The sequence below is a fragment of the Tamandua tetradactyla genome, chromosome 20, assembly GCF_023851605.1.
Source record: "Tamandua tetradactyla isolate mTamTet1 chromosome 20, mTamTet1.pri, whole genome shotgun sequence".
Classification (NCBI taxonomy): Eukaryota; Metazoa; Chordata; class Mammalia; order Pilosa; family Myrmecophagidae; genus Tamandua; species Tamandua tetradactyla.
This window is the reverse complement of record NC_135346.1, coordinates 62036686-62053385: the sequence shown is the minus strand read 5'-3', so window position 1 is coordinate 62053385 and position 16700 is coordinate 62036686. Positions and strand designations below refer to the sequence as shown.

Sequence of the window (16700 nt, the reverse complement as noted above, 5' to 3'; positions counted from 1 at the left end):
TTAGGTTCCCTCCACTCCTCTCTCCCTCCTCAGAAGCTTTTGCATTGCCCGTTTCACGTCCTTGTTCCTCAGTGTGTAGATGAGGGGATTGATACTGGGAGTGACAATGGTGTGGAAGAGAGTGAGAAACTTGCCCTGATCTTGAGAGTAGCTGTTGGCTGGCTGCAAGTACATGTAGATGATGGTTCCATAGAAGAGGGAGACCACCATTAGGTGAGAAGAACAAGTGTTGAAAGCCTTTTTGCATCCTGCTGCTGACTTGACCCTCAACACAGCAGCAGCAATCATGCCATAGGAGATAAGGATGAGAGAGAGGGGTACCAGGAGAAGGGCAACCCCCAAGGCAAAGGCAAAAGCTTCCACCAATGTGGTGTCTTTGGAAGATATGGCAATGAGAGCGGGCATCTCACAGAGAAAATGGTCCACCCTGTGATGTCCACAACAGGAGAGATGCATCGTCTGGGGACACATGACAAAGGAGTTTAGGAAACCGCAGCACCAGGACACAGCCATCAACTGAAGGCAAAGACGTGGGTGCATGACCACTGTGTAGTGAAGGGGCCGGCAGACGGCCACATAGTGGTCATAGGACATGACGGCCAGGAGGACACACTCAGTTGAACCCAACACCATGTAGATGTAGAGTTGAGCCACACATCCATGATAGGTGATAGACTTCTCTGGACCCCAAAGATTCCATAGAAGCTGGGGAACAATGCTGGTTGTAAAGCAGAGGTCCAAAAAAGAGAGGTTCCCGAGAAAGAAGTACATGGGTGTGTGGAGCCTGGCATCCGTGATTGACAAGAGGATGATCGCAGAGTTGCCCACCAGTGTCATGATGTAGAAGACCAAGATGAAAGCAAAAAGAATTATCTCCAGGTGGGGCCGATCAGAAAAACCCACCAGGATAAATGCCTATAGGTAGCTGTCATTATCCCTTCCCATAATCATCACCAAGGACTATAGAGAAACAAAAGAGACATTGGGTAAGCAAGCAAAATGAAGCATATCCAGTGCTCTCCAATTTCTGTTTACATGTCTGTGACGTTAAAAAACCATTTACCCTTTCATTACTTTCTTTCACAAACCATTTGTTCTAGTTTGCTAGCTGCTGGAATGCAATATACCAGAAACAGAATGACTTTTAAAAAGGGGAATTTAATGAGTTGCTAGTTTACAGTTCTAAGGCCGAGAAAATGTCCCGATTAAAACAAGTCTAAAGAAATGTCCAATCAAAGGCATCTAGGGAAAGATACCTTGGTTCAAGAAGGCCGATGAAATTCAGGGTTTCTCTCTCAAGTGAGAAGGCACAAGGCGAACACAGTCAGGGCTTCTCTCTGAGCTGGAAGGGCACATGGCAAACACGGCGTCATCCGCTAGCTTTCTCTCCTGGCTTCCTGTTTCATGAAGCTCCCCGGGAGGCATCTTCCTTCTTCATCTCCAAAGGTCGCTGGCTGGTGGACTCTCTGCTTTGTAGTGTTGCTCTCTCTGAATCTCCGAAATGTTTCCTCTTTTATAGGACTTCAGAAACTAATCAAGACCCACTCAGATGGGTGGAGACATGTCATCCCCTAATCCAGTTTAACAACTGTTCTTAACTAAATCTCATCAACCAGGGAGATGATCCCATCACAGTCCCAAATACACAGCATTGAATAGAGACTATTCTACCTTTAAGAAATGGGATCCATATTAAAACATGGCTTTTCTTAGGGGGCATACTTCCTTTCAAACCAACACACCATTATTGACGCCTTTTGTATGCAAAGCAGTGTGCCTGTGGCCTCTGAAAGATAGAGGATGAATGAACTGTGGAGCAGCCCTCCATAGTGAATAATGAATGTAAATAATGACAAAGAAGGAGAAAGAAAAGATGCTTTTAAAAAGGATATGTTGGGGATGCAAGGGTGGTTCAGTGGTAGAATTCTTACCTGCCATGTGGGAGACCCGGGTTTGAGTCCCTGTCCATGCACTTCCCAAAAAAGCAAACAAAAATTCAACAAATGGTGCTGCAATAACAGGATACTCACATGGAAAAATAATGAAATGTGACCTGCCATACAGCATACAAAAAAAACAAAGAAAAAATAATATGTTAAAAGGCGGGGAATTTTGCAAATTTTCTCCAGTTGATAAGGGAATCCCCCGTAGAGGGTTTGACCCTGGGGGTTGGGTGTGAGAATTGTCTTTTGTTGTTTTTCAAATATGAAGTAAGAATTTCACATGTGTAAGATTGAGCAAAATATATTACAAGAAATCTAATACGCAAAGGCATGTATGAACAAATTTATTGGTGATGCATAGGTAATCCTGAAATTCAATAACTTTGACCTTAGAAGAAATATATGATTGGTTCTATGTTTTAAAGAAATAGGTTTGACAATTAAAGTCTATGTAGCTTGAGATCCAGTTTATCTCTCTATATTCCGGTTTTAATTTGTGCAAAATGGAAAGGAGGCTGGATATCCTCCGAGTCTCCATCTCGCTTCCATCAATGACTGATGGCCTTGCATACATATCCCCCTGAGCCCTTTCAGCTCTGCACAGTCTCCATACTTGCAAAGTCCAAGACAAGGGCTTTGATGGGGATGCTTTTATATAATGGAAATGCCCACCTAAGTTTGTATCAGCTGTGGTAATAGCAAATAACATCTGGGCAATTCACAAGAGATAAGCAGTAGGAACAAGAGGATGGAAAGGTTCTTGCAAGATGTGTGTCTCCATGTGGTTACTATCACAACCTGCCATGCCTGACAGTGGAGAAGTTAGAAATTTTATCCAGGTGGAGTTATAGGTGGGACTCCAGACACAGGGCCATCAGAGGAGTCACAAAAGGGGGAGTACTTGCCAGGGAGACGTCCCCATACACACTTTAATGGTAGTGATTATGTGGAATTACCTACACTCCCATATACTTAGGCCCATTACACTTTCACCAATATTCAGAGATCTACAGAGACTCCCATGAATGGTCATGAGAAGCTGCAAAAATTGTCCATAAATAGATCCTGACTCTTTAGCCAAAATTGCAAATGCATCATTAGTTGTCTATTTAAAATGGATGGTTTTCCAATGTTTTATTATCTTATTCCAAGATGTTCCAATGCTCAACCTTATGTCTATTAACCAGAGATGACACATCTCCATTTTAGTCAACAGGCATTTCAAGTGTAAACCATTGACTGTTTTATCATATCTTCTTATACATATCTTTAGTTCAGAATCATGAAATTACGCAGGATAAAACTGCTGAAGATGTTTTAACACCTGTAGTAGTTTAACTACCACATAACACTAAAAATGCACAATAATTTTGAAAAATTTGTCGTAAAGAAATAAAATTGCATTAATGCATTCAGCTTGATTTTCTGAACAAAGGTTGTTCTCAAACCTGCACAAATCCATAAATCAGAACAAGCTGAAAAACTTGATGCTAACTGAATAAGATTTACCAATGCCATCTAACAGAGCTATTTTTGTCCAGCTCAGGTACACAGGGCATCCTAAAGAATGATTACCCCTCCCACATTTACAATACTATAAATATTTCACACAGAGTTTGTATGTATGGTTTCAGACCATTCTCACAACAGCGCTGCGAGGTGGGCAGACCAAGCATTATGATCTCCATGTTAGAGACGAGCACCAGCAATGGTAGAGAGGGCAAAAGAATAGCCAGTGCTTGTGCATGACAGCTTAATATCAGAGCAAGTTCCATAAACACAGACCTACCTGAGGGCTACAAGTTCCTTTTCACTTTGCTCCTATCTTTTTTGTCTTAATCCATCATTATGACAAATTTCCAGGGAGAAAGTTGTGATCCTTTGCAGCATTGCCAAGGGCGGCTTGTATTAACTGATTTATCACCTTCTCGAAACAGAGCACAGAAGTTTGCTTTACAAATTGACTAATGAGCATGTAATGAGAGTGAATCCAGGGCCAGGGATGATGACTAGGGATGCCGCTTGGATTGGCCCAGCTAGGAACAGGGAAGCAGGTAGAACACAATCTACTTGCTTAAGTTCCACTTTATTAGCATTTGGTGCTCTGGGTTGTTTCTAAAAGGCATGCAGTGGTTCCATTCCAAAATGCAGTATCAAAGTGGGAGCTAGAATTGGGAAACCCTTACTCTGATCCTCTAACAAATACGAAAAGGAAGTATCACAAAAATTATTATATACCCAGACACACACAAGGGACTAAAGATATAGAAGTCAGACTAACTCCATGGCAAAGCTGGTGGCATGACCCTCACCCTTGTACTTCTCAGAGAGTAGATGAGCTAAGATTCTGTCAGCTCTCCTTACTTCAGCTCCAGATATCAACTTCCTAGGAGTTTTCTCAGTGACAAGACACCTAATTCTGCTCCATTTTAGTTTCTGAATCTTGCAAAGGAAATTCCAATGAAAACTCTGATGGAGGATTGAGCACAAAGATAATTTGTGCCTCATTGAAATCAAGGGAAATGAAACTAAGTGGCAGAACTTGAAACAGAAATAATTAACTGTGGGTAGAAGCTATCAGGATTACCCAGAGGCGGCATCCCATCTGTGGCTGAGTGAGAGGAGAGGCATGGCACCACATTGCAAATTGACTTGCTTTATTCCACAGCCATGTATACAGGTACTCCATAATGAAGAAGATTGCAAGCCATCCCCAGGGAAACAGAGAAAACACTTAGTTCTCAGAACTTGATGAATATAGTGTTGTTTCGGTAGTATATTCTAAGGGGACAGGAAAATAAGCCTATCACCCAGGGAATTCAGAATAGCCTGGCAAGCTGAGGAAAACTGACATCAGTTTGTTTACTGAGGTAAACCTCAGGGAAAGGTGTTCTCACCATGGTCCCCAAGCCCCAATATGAAGAGTCCTCATCAGGGTGGGATTAGGGAAATTCCAAAGATGGGACTCATGCTTTCTTGAAGGGAGAATCAATTTCTGGACTTTATATAAAAATGAAAATGGTGGGGCACAAGGGTAGTTCAGTGGTAGAATTCTTGCCTGCCATGCAGGAGACCCGGGTTCGAATCCTGGCCCAGGCACTTTCCAAACAAAGAAACCAATAAAAACAAAAGCAACAACAAAAAAATGAACAAATCATGCTGCAATAATAGGATACTCATATGGGAAAAGAATTAAATGTGAGCCCACCACACAGCATACAAAAAAAGGGAATGGAGGGAGGGAGGGAGGGAGGAAGGAAGGAAGGAAGGAAGGAAGGAAGGAAGGAAGGAAGGAAGGAACGAAGGAAGGAACGAAGGAAGGAAGGAACGAAGGAAGGAACGAAGGAAGGAACGAAGGAACGAAGGAAGGAAATGGACCAATTTCTTCATTTATGCTGAAGACTCATAAAGTTAAAACCATGAAATTGTGGGGAACCAAGGGACCCAAAAGAATTAGCTCTAGTGTCACAAATTCTCACCCTCCAATGTGAGAAAGAATGGGGAAATGGAATGCAGACATAGGAAACTCTTGGGTCTGCCAATGATTGCCAGGTTGAGAAATCAAGGAAACTTTGCTTTTTCTTTCTATCCCACCCAGTCCTTTGTGACCTCCCTACTCTCAAGGTGAAAACTAAGGAGGCTGTTACTCAGCCAGTACAGCCTAGTACAGGCAGGTCTGTTGTTCATGTCTCCTCCCCCATATTAGCTGCTCATGTGTCTTCACAGAAACCAAGGCTGTCTTGTCTCATCTCCTGCTGGAGATCTCCTTAGTGGAGGAACTAGATGGGAATGCCAGTCTTCCATATGGCCAGCAAAAATAATCTGGTTACAATATTTTACTAACATTTTACGCAGGCATTAGCATTACCACTTGCATTCAGCTGAGTCAGAATTATTTAAGAAGTAACAGAAAACAGAATATATTCCACTTTTTTCAGATCCCAACTGTTCACACTTTTTTTGATCAAAGAAATAAATTATGTTATGAACACACAATGGAATATTATCTTACTATGATGTGTATGAACCTGAAAAAAAACATTATGCTAAGTACGCATATTGAATGATTCCATTTATACAAAATGTCCAGAATAGGCAATCCATAAAGACAGAAAGCAGATGGGTGGCTTCAGGTGCTGGGGGCAGGGGAGAGTGGGTAGTATTTGCTTAATGGGTGTGGAATTAACTTTTGGAGTGATGAAAATGTTTTAAAATTGAATTGAGGTGATGGTTATAAAACATCATGAATGTATTAAATGTCACTAAATTGTTCTGTTAAAATGATTGATTTTGTTATTCAAATTCTAACCCGGTAAAAAAATGAGAAAAAATGTAGTCTTGCATGCAGTTGAGAAATATAATTTCAACTTCTAATTTTACGTATGAGTAAATTAATTTCCAGATGCATTATGACTTACTTAAGATCAAATAGCTAGTAGCAAGTTGCTTTTCAAATTATAACAAATTCTCTCAGAACATCTTATTTCAAAAGACTTTTCATTAAATCACATATAATGCTGAGACTCAATGAGGTTGAAGGTAAATCATAAATAATTTCAAAATATTTTCATTTTAGTCGAAAAATTATAATTTTAAAGTCTTATTTTTTTTAAAAAAAAATAGCATATTTGTTGCACAAGGTCCTGTCTTTTCATGGACTTTGAAAGAGATAGGCCCTCCTAAACAAGGAGAAATTTTTGTACTTGGACCTTTACCTTACACTTTTTTCTTCTAGATTTAGAGTTCTTCTGTAGTTAAGCATTTTCCTTTACTAGAGGGGTGAAGTTCATCAGGTTCACATAGTGGTCTATGACAGAAAAGGAATGCAATATGATGTTCAAGTGCTTAATTATCCTATGCCTAAATTATTTTTTTCTTACCTCAGGACTTACTGAATTTTTAACATATAACTAAGCCTCAAAGAATGGTTATAAAAGAAAAAGAATGTATTTCCTACACTCAGAGGACAAATATTAACAAACATTTCTTTCTCTAAATTTTTTTATTGGAAAAGCAAACAAATACAAAAGCATGTACTAATGGAAGTGAGAGATTAAAAAGCACAACAAGACTTGCAAAGGCTAAATAGCAAAATTGCTGAAGAAGGTCCTGTATTATCAGTAGTGGCTTTAAATGTAAATGGACTAAACTCTCCAGTCAAAAGGCAGAGATTGGCAGAATGGATAAAAAAATCATGACCCAACTATATTTTATCTGCAAGAGACTCACCTTAAATTAAAAGGTACAAGTAGGTTGAGGGCAAAAGGATGGAAAATATATACCATGCAAGAAGTAACCAAAAAGAGAGTTGGGGATGGTTATACTAATATTGAATAAATAGGCTTTAAGTTAAAAACAGCTACAAGGGACAATATAGTCATTATATACTGATAAAGGGATAATTCAATGGAAAGATGAAACAATTATTAACATATATGCACCTAACAGCGGGGTGCCAAAATAGATGAAGCTAATACTGACATATCTGAAGGGGGAAATTAAGAATAGGCGACTTGAACATATCACTTTCAGTAAAGAGGAGAACATAGTCAGAAAATCAATATAGAAGCACAGGATTTGAAGAATAAACTACACCAAGTAGACCTAAAACTTTTTTAGAATACTGCACCCAACAAAAAAAAAAGAACACACGTTCCTCTTGAGCACACATGGATCATTCTCATGGATAGAATATCTGTTAGTCACAAAACAAGACTCGGTAATTTAAAAAAATTGAAATCATATAATACATATTCTCCAACCACAACAGAATGGAGGTATAAATAACAGAGGGAGAAATGGAAAATTCACACATGCGGAAATTAAACTGCATACTCATACACAACCAGTGGGTTTAACAGGAAATCAGAAGTAAAACTAGGTGTGACATCATCAACATGACAATGTACACAGCTCCTGAAAATCTCTCCTCAGAGCTTCAGTGATAAAAAAGAACAATTCTGAATTATTCAGAAATCTGGAGGAGGATATGGGCTGGAGACAGACCCTGCAAGCCCCAAATGGAAAAACTAGAAAACTGTCAGGGAGGAAATTTCCATCCTGGACGAGCCAGTTCTCTCCCCTGGCCCTCACTTCACCTCACAGCACAAGATGGGAAGAGAAATAGCAGCAGGGACCCCTCACAAAAGGAACACAGAATACATCTACTCTCACAGCAGTGGGACCACCTCACCTTTTTTGGAGACCTGGAGGACAGGATGGAGCATTTCAAGGCCAAGGTCAGTGAGAGACAGAGAGTCTGAGACAATGTGGGCAGAAGAGGTGTTTCCAGACCTGGGACCTAAAGTCACCAGCCCCCACCCCTTTGAGCAATGACAGTGAGACCTGATTCCTGCCTGGGAAAAAGCCAAAGACTGGAATAGCTGGGGATGCAACTCTGCCACAAATAAAGTGGAGGACACAGACCCATACTGAGCCAGACTTTGGTCAGCAAAGGGAGGGAACAGGAAACTTGCCTTTTAAGCCAGACCTGGAGAGATACAACCAATGCTCGGAAGGAGATTGAGTTATCTACCACCACCATCCGTTGGGAAGAAAAAGGAAGAGCAAGAGAATTGAAGGTCTTTTTCAGGGACCACCCAGAAATTCTACACCCCTTAGAAATAATTATTAGGTCTAAATGCCTCAACACCAACAGAAAATCATGACTCATACCAGGAAGAATGAAGATATGGCCCCAACCAAAGGGAGAAACGAACACCGCAACACTAATTACAACTAATGAATGATGTTAGAACAGATCTTTTAAACCAACTTAGTGACTTGAAGGAAAATATACAAAAAGACACGAGGGATATAAAGGAGACCCAGTGTGTCCACCCAGAAGGACTCAAAAGGTCGAAAAAACAAATGGCAGAACCTATGGGAATGAAAGGCATTGTAATGGAAATGATGAAAAACAGAATGGAGACATAAAACAGCAGATTTGAAGAAGCAGAAGAAAGGATCAGTGAAGTAGAAGACTGGACATCTGAAATTCTACACACAAAAGAACAGATAGAGAAGAAAATGGAAAAATCTGAGCAGGGTCTCAGGGAACTGAATGATAACAAGAAATACATGAATATACATGTTACGGGTGTCCCAGAATGAAAAGAGAAGGGAAAAGGGAAGAAAGAATAACAGAGGAAATGATTGATGTAAAATTCCCAGCTCTTATGAAGTACGTAAAAGTACAGGTCCAAGTAGCACAGTTTACCCCACAGAATAGATCCAAATAGACCTATGTCAGGATACTTATTAATCATATCGTCAAATGCCAAAGACAAAGTGAGAATTCTGAAAGCAGCAAGAGAATAGTGATCCACCACATACAATAGAAGCTTGATAAAACTAAGTGCAGAATTCTCAGCAGAAACCATGAGGGCAAGAAGGCAGTGGGATGATACATTTAAGATACTGAAACATAAAACTGCCAGCCAAGAACTCTATATCTGGCAAAACTGCCCTTCCAAACTGAGAATTTAAAATATTTACAGATAAACACACGTTGAGAAAGTTCATGAACAGGAGACATGCTGTACAAGAAATACGAAAGGGAGCCCTACACGCAGATAGGAAAAGACGGGAGAGAGAGGTTTGGAGAAAAGCGAGGAAATGGAGATGAGTTGGTATCCAGCTAATATTGTGAAACAGATTTCCTTGAGCTCCAGGAGCTAACAAACAAATCAAAACAAAAACACACCTTTCACCATCATTGCACAGTGGCTCTGCCTTGTCTGCTGCTCTCCTTCAGAGCTTCTCCCTCCTATCAAGAAAGGTTCAAGTGAAGTGCAGAGTTCTGTCTTTTCTGAGCCTGTGTCATATCTAGGGTTTGTGCATGCTAGTAGCCTTAGGAATTCCCTCCCTACTTTACAAAAAGTCAAACGCCCTCCTCCACACTCTATATAATAAACTTTCCCAACTCTTTTTGTGTGTTCTATTTTATATTTTAAAACAGACAATCTTTGCCCCAGGCTGCTTGATGTTTTAGCTGTCCACAAGCTGTTTCAGCCTGTGGTGCAAGTTCTCCAAATTTGAGCAAGCAAAGAGTTTTTTAGTTCAGTTTTCAGGCTGACACTGGATACATTGGCAGACACGCACCCTCATGTGTGTGTAGTGGTTAATCCTGCCCTCACTGGAACAGGGTCAGGGACCCACAGCCACAGGCTGGCTCCGTATAACACTGAGGAATGGATGAACAGGGGTCTTCAAGGATGTCACACGTCTCCTCCTGGTGTTTTGTTTGTTTTTTCTGTTTTTGTTTTGGTACACTATTTTCTTCAATAGAATACCATATTTTATTCCCCTCATTTTTTTCAATTTTATTTAGATATATTCACACAATCACATAAACCATCCAAAGTATACAATCACTGAATCACAACAGCATCGCGTACTTGTGCGTACATACCCATAATCAGTTTAGAACATTTTCACTACTCCAGAACAGAAATAAGAATAAAAAGTAAAACCAAAATCTTTCCATACGCTTTATCCACCCCCATAGTGCTGATGTACTAAATTTATTACCGTTGTTGAAAAAATATTAAAATATTACTGTTACCTATAATCCGTAGTTTGCGATAGGTAAGCTTTCCCATATTCCACTCTATTATTTTTTTAAATGTGCAGAAGTTCATGCAAGAAGTTATTTATATTTGTGGTGTTAATCAGATCAATGTCATGTTAAGGACCTTAAACAACCACTTTCAATCAAAGTCACCTACAATATGACACTATTACTACAATCCCAATAACAAACTACCATCACCTCTATCCATTCCCATACCATTAAATTCAACCTCGTTAACAAGTCTGTACTTTTAGGTAACCACTCCCCTTCCTCTAGCTTTTGTCTATCTCTTGGTACTTAAATTCTACATTTTAAGACTCTGAATTTACATGATCTAGTTAGTGCATATTAGCGAAATCATCAATATCTGTCCTTTGTATCTGGCTTATTCTGCTCTGTGTTATATTCCTATGGTTCATTTATGTTGTCACATGCTTCAGGACCTCACTCCTTCTCACTGCGTCCATTGTATTCCATCGTATGTATATACCACATTGTGTTTATCCACTCATCTTGGATGGTTTCCATCTTTTGGCAAAGGTGAAAAAGGCCACTGTGAACATCAGTGTGCAAATGTCTGTTCATGCCCCTGCTTTCAGATCTTCTGTGTATTATACCAAGTAGAAGAATTGCTGGGTCATAGAGCAAGAATATTTAGTTTTCTGAGGAACTGACAGAAATGGCTGTCAGTTTGTCATTGTCCCACAATGGCTGCACCATTTTACGTTCCCACCAACAGTGACTAGATGTTCCTATTTCCCACAACCTCTTCAACACTTGCAGTTTCCTGTTTCTAATAGTGACCATTCTTATAGGTGTGAAATGACGTCTCATTGTGGTTTGATCTGTATTTCCCTAACAGCTGAAGAAGATGAACATCTTTTCATGTGATTTATAGCCATTTGAATTTCCTCTTTGGAAAAATGTCTATTTGTATCCTTTGCCTTTTTTATAATTCGGTTGTTTGTCCTTTTACTGTTGAGTTGTGGGATTCCTTTATATATACTGGATATCAAACCCTTATCAGATGTATGGCTACCAAATATTCTCTCCCTTTGAGTTGGCTCTCTCTTCATCTTTTTGACAAAGTTAAAAGAGCACAGAAGTGTTCACTCTTGAGAATTACACTTAATCTACTTTTTCTTTCATTGCTGGTACTTTGGGTATAAGATCTAAGAAGCTACCTCCTATTACTAATCTTGAAGATGCTTCCCTAAATTTTCTTCTAGTAGTTTTGTAGTACTGGCTCTTATAGTAGATCTTTCTCACTTTGAGTTAATAGTTGTATAGGGCATGAGGTAGGAGTCCTTTTTCATCCTTTGGCTATGGATATCCATTTCTCCCAGCACCATTTATTGAACACATTACTCTGTCTCAGTTCAGTAAATTTGAGGGCTGTGGTAGTTAGGTTCAGTTGTCAATTTGGTGAGGTGGTGGTGGTGCCTATTTCTATTGCTTTGGACTAGAATAATTAGCTTGGGAAATTCACCTATGGCTGATTACATCTGCAGTCAGCTAAGGGGAGTGCCTTCCACAATGAATGATACTAATTTAATTAGCTAGGGGCTTAAAAGAGGAAGTCAGAAGACAGCTTAGTGTAGCACCGCCCAAGAAGTTCTGTGCCTTCCCATGTAACAGAGAACCTCAGATGAAAACTGCCTACCTTTTGTCTGAAGAACTGTAGTTTATTTAAGTAAATAAATCCTTTTCATTAAAAGCTGATCCATCTCTGGTATGTTGTATTCTGGTAGCTTTAGCAAACTAAATCAGGGGCCTTGTCAAAAACTCAATTGACCATAAATCTGAGAGTCTATTTCTGAGCTCTCAGTTCAATTCCATCAATCAATATATTGATCTTTGTCCAATACTATGCAGTTTCGATCATTATGGCTTTATAATATGCTTTAAAGTCAGGAAGTGTAAGTCCTCACACATTGTTTTTCTTTTTTAGGATGCTTTCGGCTATTCAAATCCCCTTTCCTTCCAAATGAGTTTAATAACTAACTTCAATACATCTGCGAGGTGGGTGGTTGGAATTTCATTGGTATTGCACTGAATCTGCAGATCAATTTGGATAGGATTGACATCTTAATGGCATTTAACCCTCCTATCCATGAATGCAGAATGTCTTTCCACCTAGTTAGGTCTTCTTTGATTTCTTTTAGCAATGTTTTGTAGTTTTCTACATACAACCTTAGTTGTGTGTTCAATCTTCACAACCTTAGTTAAGTTCATCTCTAGATACTTGATTGATTCACTTTGTTGGTATTGTGAATGGCATTTTTTTTCTTCTTGCCTCCTTGGTTAGGTTATTATTCATGTACAGAAACACTACTGATTTTTGTGTGTTTGTCTTGTGTCCCAACACTGTGATGAATCTGTTTTTAAGGTCTAGGAGTTTTGACATAGATTTCTTAGGATTTTCCAAATATGGGATCATGTCATCTGCAAATAATAAGTTTCCGATTATTTGCAGAAAGAGTTTTACTTCTTCATTTCCAATTTGGATGCATTTCCTTTCTTTTACTTGCCTAATTAGAAAAGAAAGTCATCTAGCTATAACTTCTAGCACGATGTTGAATAATAGTGGTGATAGTGGGCATCCTTGTCTCCTGATCTTAGGGGGAAGGCTTTCAGTCTTTCACCATTGGGTATGATACTGGCTTTTTTCATATATGTCCTTTATTATATTGAGGAAGTTTCTTTTGATTCTTAAATTTTGAAGTGTTTTTATCAAGAAAGGATGCTAAAATTTGTTGAATATCAAATCAATCAAGATAATCATGTGATTTTTTTTCCTTTTGATTTGTTAATGTGATTTAATTGATTGATTTATTTGGGTGGAACCACCCTTGCATGCCAGGAATAAAACCCATTTGATCGTGGTGTATAATTCTTTTAATATGCTGTTCGATTCAATTTCCAAATATCTTGAGATTTTTTTGCATCCATATTTATTAGAGAGGCTAGTCTGTAGTTTTCCTTTCTTAAAGTATCTTTATTAGGTTTTGGTATTAGAGTGATGTTTGATTCATAGTATGAGTTAGGTAGTGTTCCTTTTTCTTCAGTTATTTTAAAGAGTTTGAGCAGGAATGGTTTTCTTCTTGGAATGTTTAGTAAATTCCCTGAAGCCATCCAGCCCTAGGCTTTGCTTTGTAGGGAGGTTTTTGATGACTGATTTAATATCTTTACTCGTGTTGGGATTGTTGAGCTCTTCTATTTCTTTTCACGTCAGTATAAGTTGTTCACGTGTTTTAGGCAATTGCCCATTTCATCTAAGTTGTCTAGCTTGTTGGCATACAGTTGTTCATTGTGTCTTCATGATTTTTTTTATTTCTTCGGCGTCCATGTTAATGAGACCCATTTCATTTCTGATTTTATTTATTTCCATCTTCTCTCCTTTTTACTTTTTCATTCTAACTAAGGGCTTTTCAATCTTGCTGATCTCAAAGAACCAATTTTTGTTTTATTGATCCTTTTACTGCTTTTTCCTTCCTCAATTCATTTATTTCCATTTCAATCATTGTTATTTCTTTTCTTTTACTTGCTTTAGGGTTAGTTTGCTGCTCTTTCTGTAGTTTCTTCAGTTGTTCCATTAGGTCTTTGGTTTTAGCTCTTTCTTGCTTTTTAATGGAGGCCTTTAGAGCTATAAATTTCCCTCTCCTTTGCTGCAGCCTATAAATTTTAAAATGTTGTATTTTCATTTTCATTTGAATTCAGATATTTACTGATTTCTTTTGCAATTTCTTCTTTAATTCACTGATTGTTTAAGCATGTATGTTTAACCTCGATATATTTGTGAAAATTCCAGTTCTTCTGTGGTTATTGATTTCCAGCTTCATCTCATTATGATCAGAGATTATGTCTCGTACAATTTCAATATTTTAAAAATAATTAGAACCTGTTTTGTGCTCCAGCGTAGGATCTATCCTGAGAGTCTTCTGTAAGCACTTGAAAAGAGTGTATTTTGATGTTACAGTGATCTATATATGTCTGTTAGGTCTAAATATTTTATCATATTGTTTAGTTTCTATATTTCCATAGCGATCCTCTGTCTGGTTGATCTTTCTACTGAAGAGTGCATTGTGTTGGTCTCCTACAATTATTGTAGAAACATTTATTGCTTCCTTTCATTTTGCCAGCGCTTACCTCATGTACTTTGGAGCTGCTTGATTGGGCGCCTAAACACTTATGATTGTTATTTCTTCTTGATAAATTGCCCTTTTATTGTAATATCCTTCCTTGTCTCTTATGACATCTTTACATTTAAAATCTATTTTGTGGTGGGCAATGATGGCTCAGTGGCAGAGTTCTTGTCTGTCATGCCGGAGACCCAGGTTTGTTGCCCAGGGCCTGCCCATGCAAAAAATAAAAAAAAATTAAAGTCTATTTTGTATGACACTATTGTGCTGGTTTGAAACTGCTATTTACCCCACAAAAACTATATTCTTCTAATCCAATCTGTGGGGGCAAACTTGTTTGTTCGAATCTTTTGATTAGGTTATTTCCATGGAGATGTGACCCATTCAATGGGTGGGTCTTAATCCTTTTACTGGTATCCTCTATAAAGAGAATAAAAGACAGAAAAGGCACAGAGAGCTGAGAGCCAACACTGAGGGCACAGATGTTTGGAAATGATAACCTAAGAGGGAAGACAAATGAAACAAAATAAAGTTTCATTGGCTGAGAGATTTCAAATAGAGCCAAGAGGTCTTTCTAGAACGTATTCTTATGCAGTTTTTGGTATATGGAGTAGCTAGAGGGAAATACCTAAAACTTTTGAACTGTAATCCAATAGCCTCAATTCTTGAAGATGATTGAATAAAAACAGAGTCTTTAATGTGTGAACATGGGAGAGTGAAAACCTTGTGACTGACCCTTCTTTTATCCAGTGTATGGACAGATAAGCAAGAGCATAAACAAACAAGCAAACAATGGGGATGGGGATGGGATGTTTGGGGTGTTCTGTTTTACTGTTAGTTTTTTCTAACACTTATTTTATTGTCTTTTGGAGCAATGAAAATGTTCAAAAAGCAATTGTGATCATGAATGCACAGGTTTATGATGATATTGTGAACCACTGATTATACACTTTATATGAACAAATCTCAATAATCATTGAAGATAAAAAAGAGTGGCTGAGAAGCACTGAAAATAAAAGAGTTGAAACCTAGAGTTTTCCCCAGAGTAAGGAACCACAGATGCTTAGTGAGAAAATCACTGGAATCAGTAGCTGAAAGCAATGAACTGGGAGCAAGGACCAGTAAGTGTCAGCCATGTGCCTTCCCAGATGACACGGCTGGTCCAGATGACACGGCTGGTCCAGATGACAGCAGCCTTTCTTCAAAGTCAAGGTATCTTTCTCTGGATGCCTTAATTTGGACATTTTCATGTCCTTAGAACTGTAAATTTGTAACCTAACAAATCCCCTTTGTAAAAGCCAATTCATTTCTGGAATATTGCATTCCAACCGTGTAAGCAATCCAAGACAACTATTACAGCTAGCCCAGCTTTCTTTTGGTTACAATTGCATAGAATATATTTTTCCATCCTGTCATTTTCAACTTATTCTTATCTTTTGGATCTAAGATGAGTCTCTTGTAAACAGCATGTAGATGGGCCATATTTTTAATCTATTCTGCCTATGTGTCTTTTATTTGGGGCGTTTAATCCCTTAATAAAGTTATTACTTTAAAGGTAGTTCTTGATTCAACCATCTTATCCTTTGACTTTTATTTGTCAAATCTATTTTTTATCTTGCTCTTTTTATCCTTTGAGTTACTTCTTATAATATTCTTAATTCTGGACCCTCTTCCAGGCCACTCTTTCCTGTATTTTTCTTCAGTCAATAGAATTCCCATTTAGTATTTCTTGTATAGCAGGTGTCTTGTTAATAAATTTTCTCAGCATTTATTTATCTGTTAAAATTTTAAACTCCCCCTCAACTTTGGAGCTTTACCCAAGCTTTGCTGGGTAAAGAATTCTTGCCTAGCATTTTTTCGCTTTCAGAATCATAAATATATTGTATCACCAACTTCTTATCTCCAGGGTGCCCAAGAAGCAGTCAGCATTTGGCCTTATGTAGCTTTACTTGTATGTGGGAATTTATTTTTCTGTTGCTATTTTCAAGACTCTCTCCTTCTTTTCAGCATTTGACAGTCTGGTTAGTACGTGTCTTGGAG

At 38.5% G+C, this 16700-nt stretch overlaps 1 pseudogene; it reads right to left on the bottom strand.

Annotated features, from left to right (window-relative positions):
* Positions 1-945, bottom strand: LOC143664664 (putative olfactory receptor 2W6 pseudogene; annotated as a pseudogene).
* Between the last annotated feature and the right edge of the window lie 15755 nt (positions 946-16700).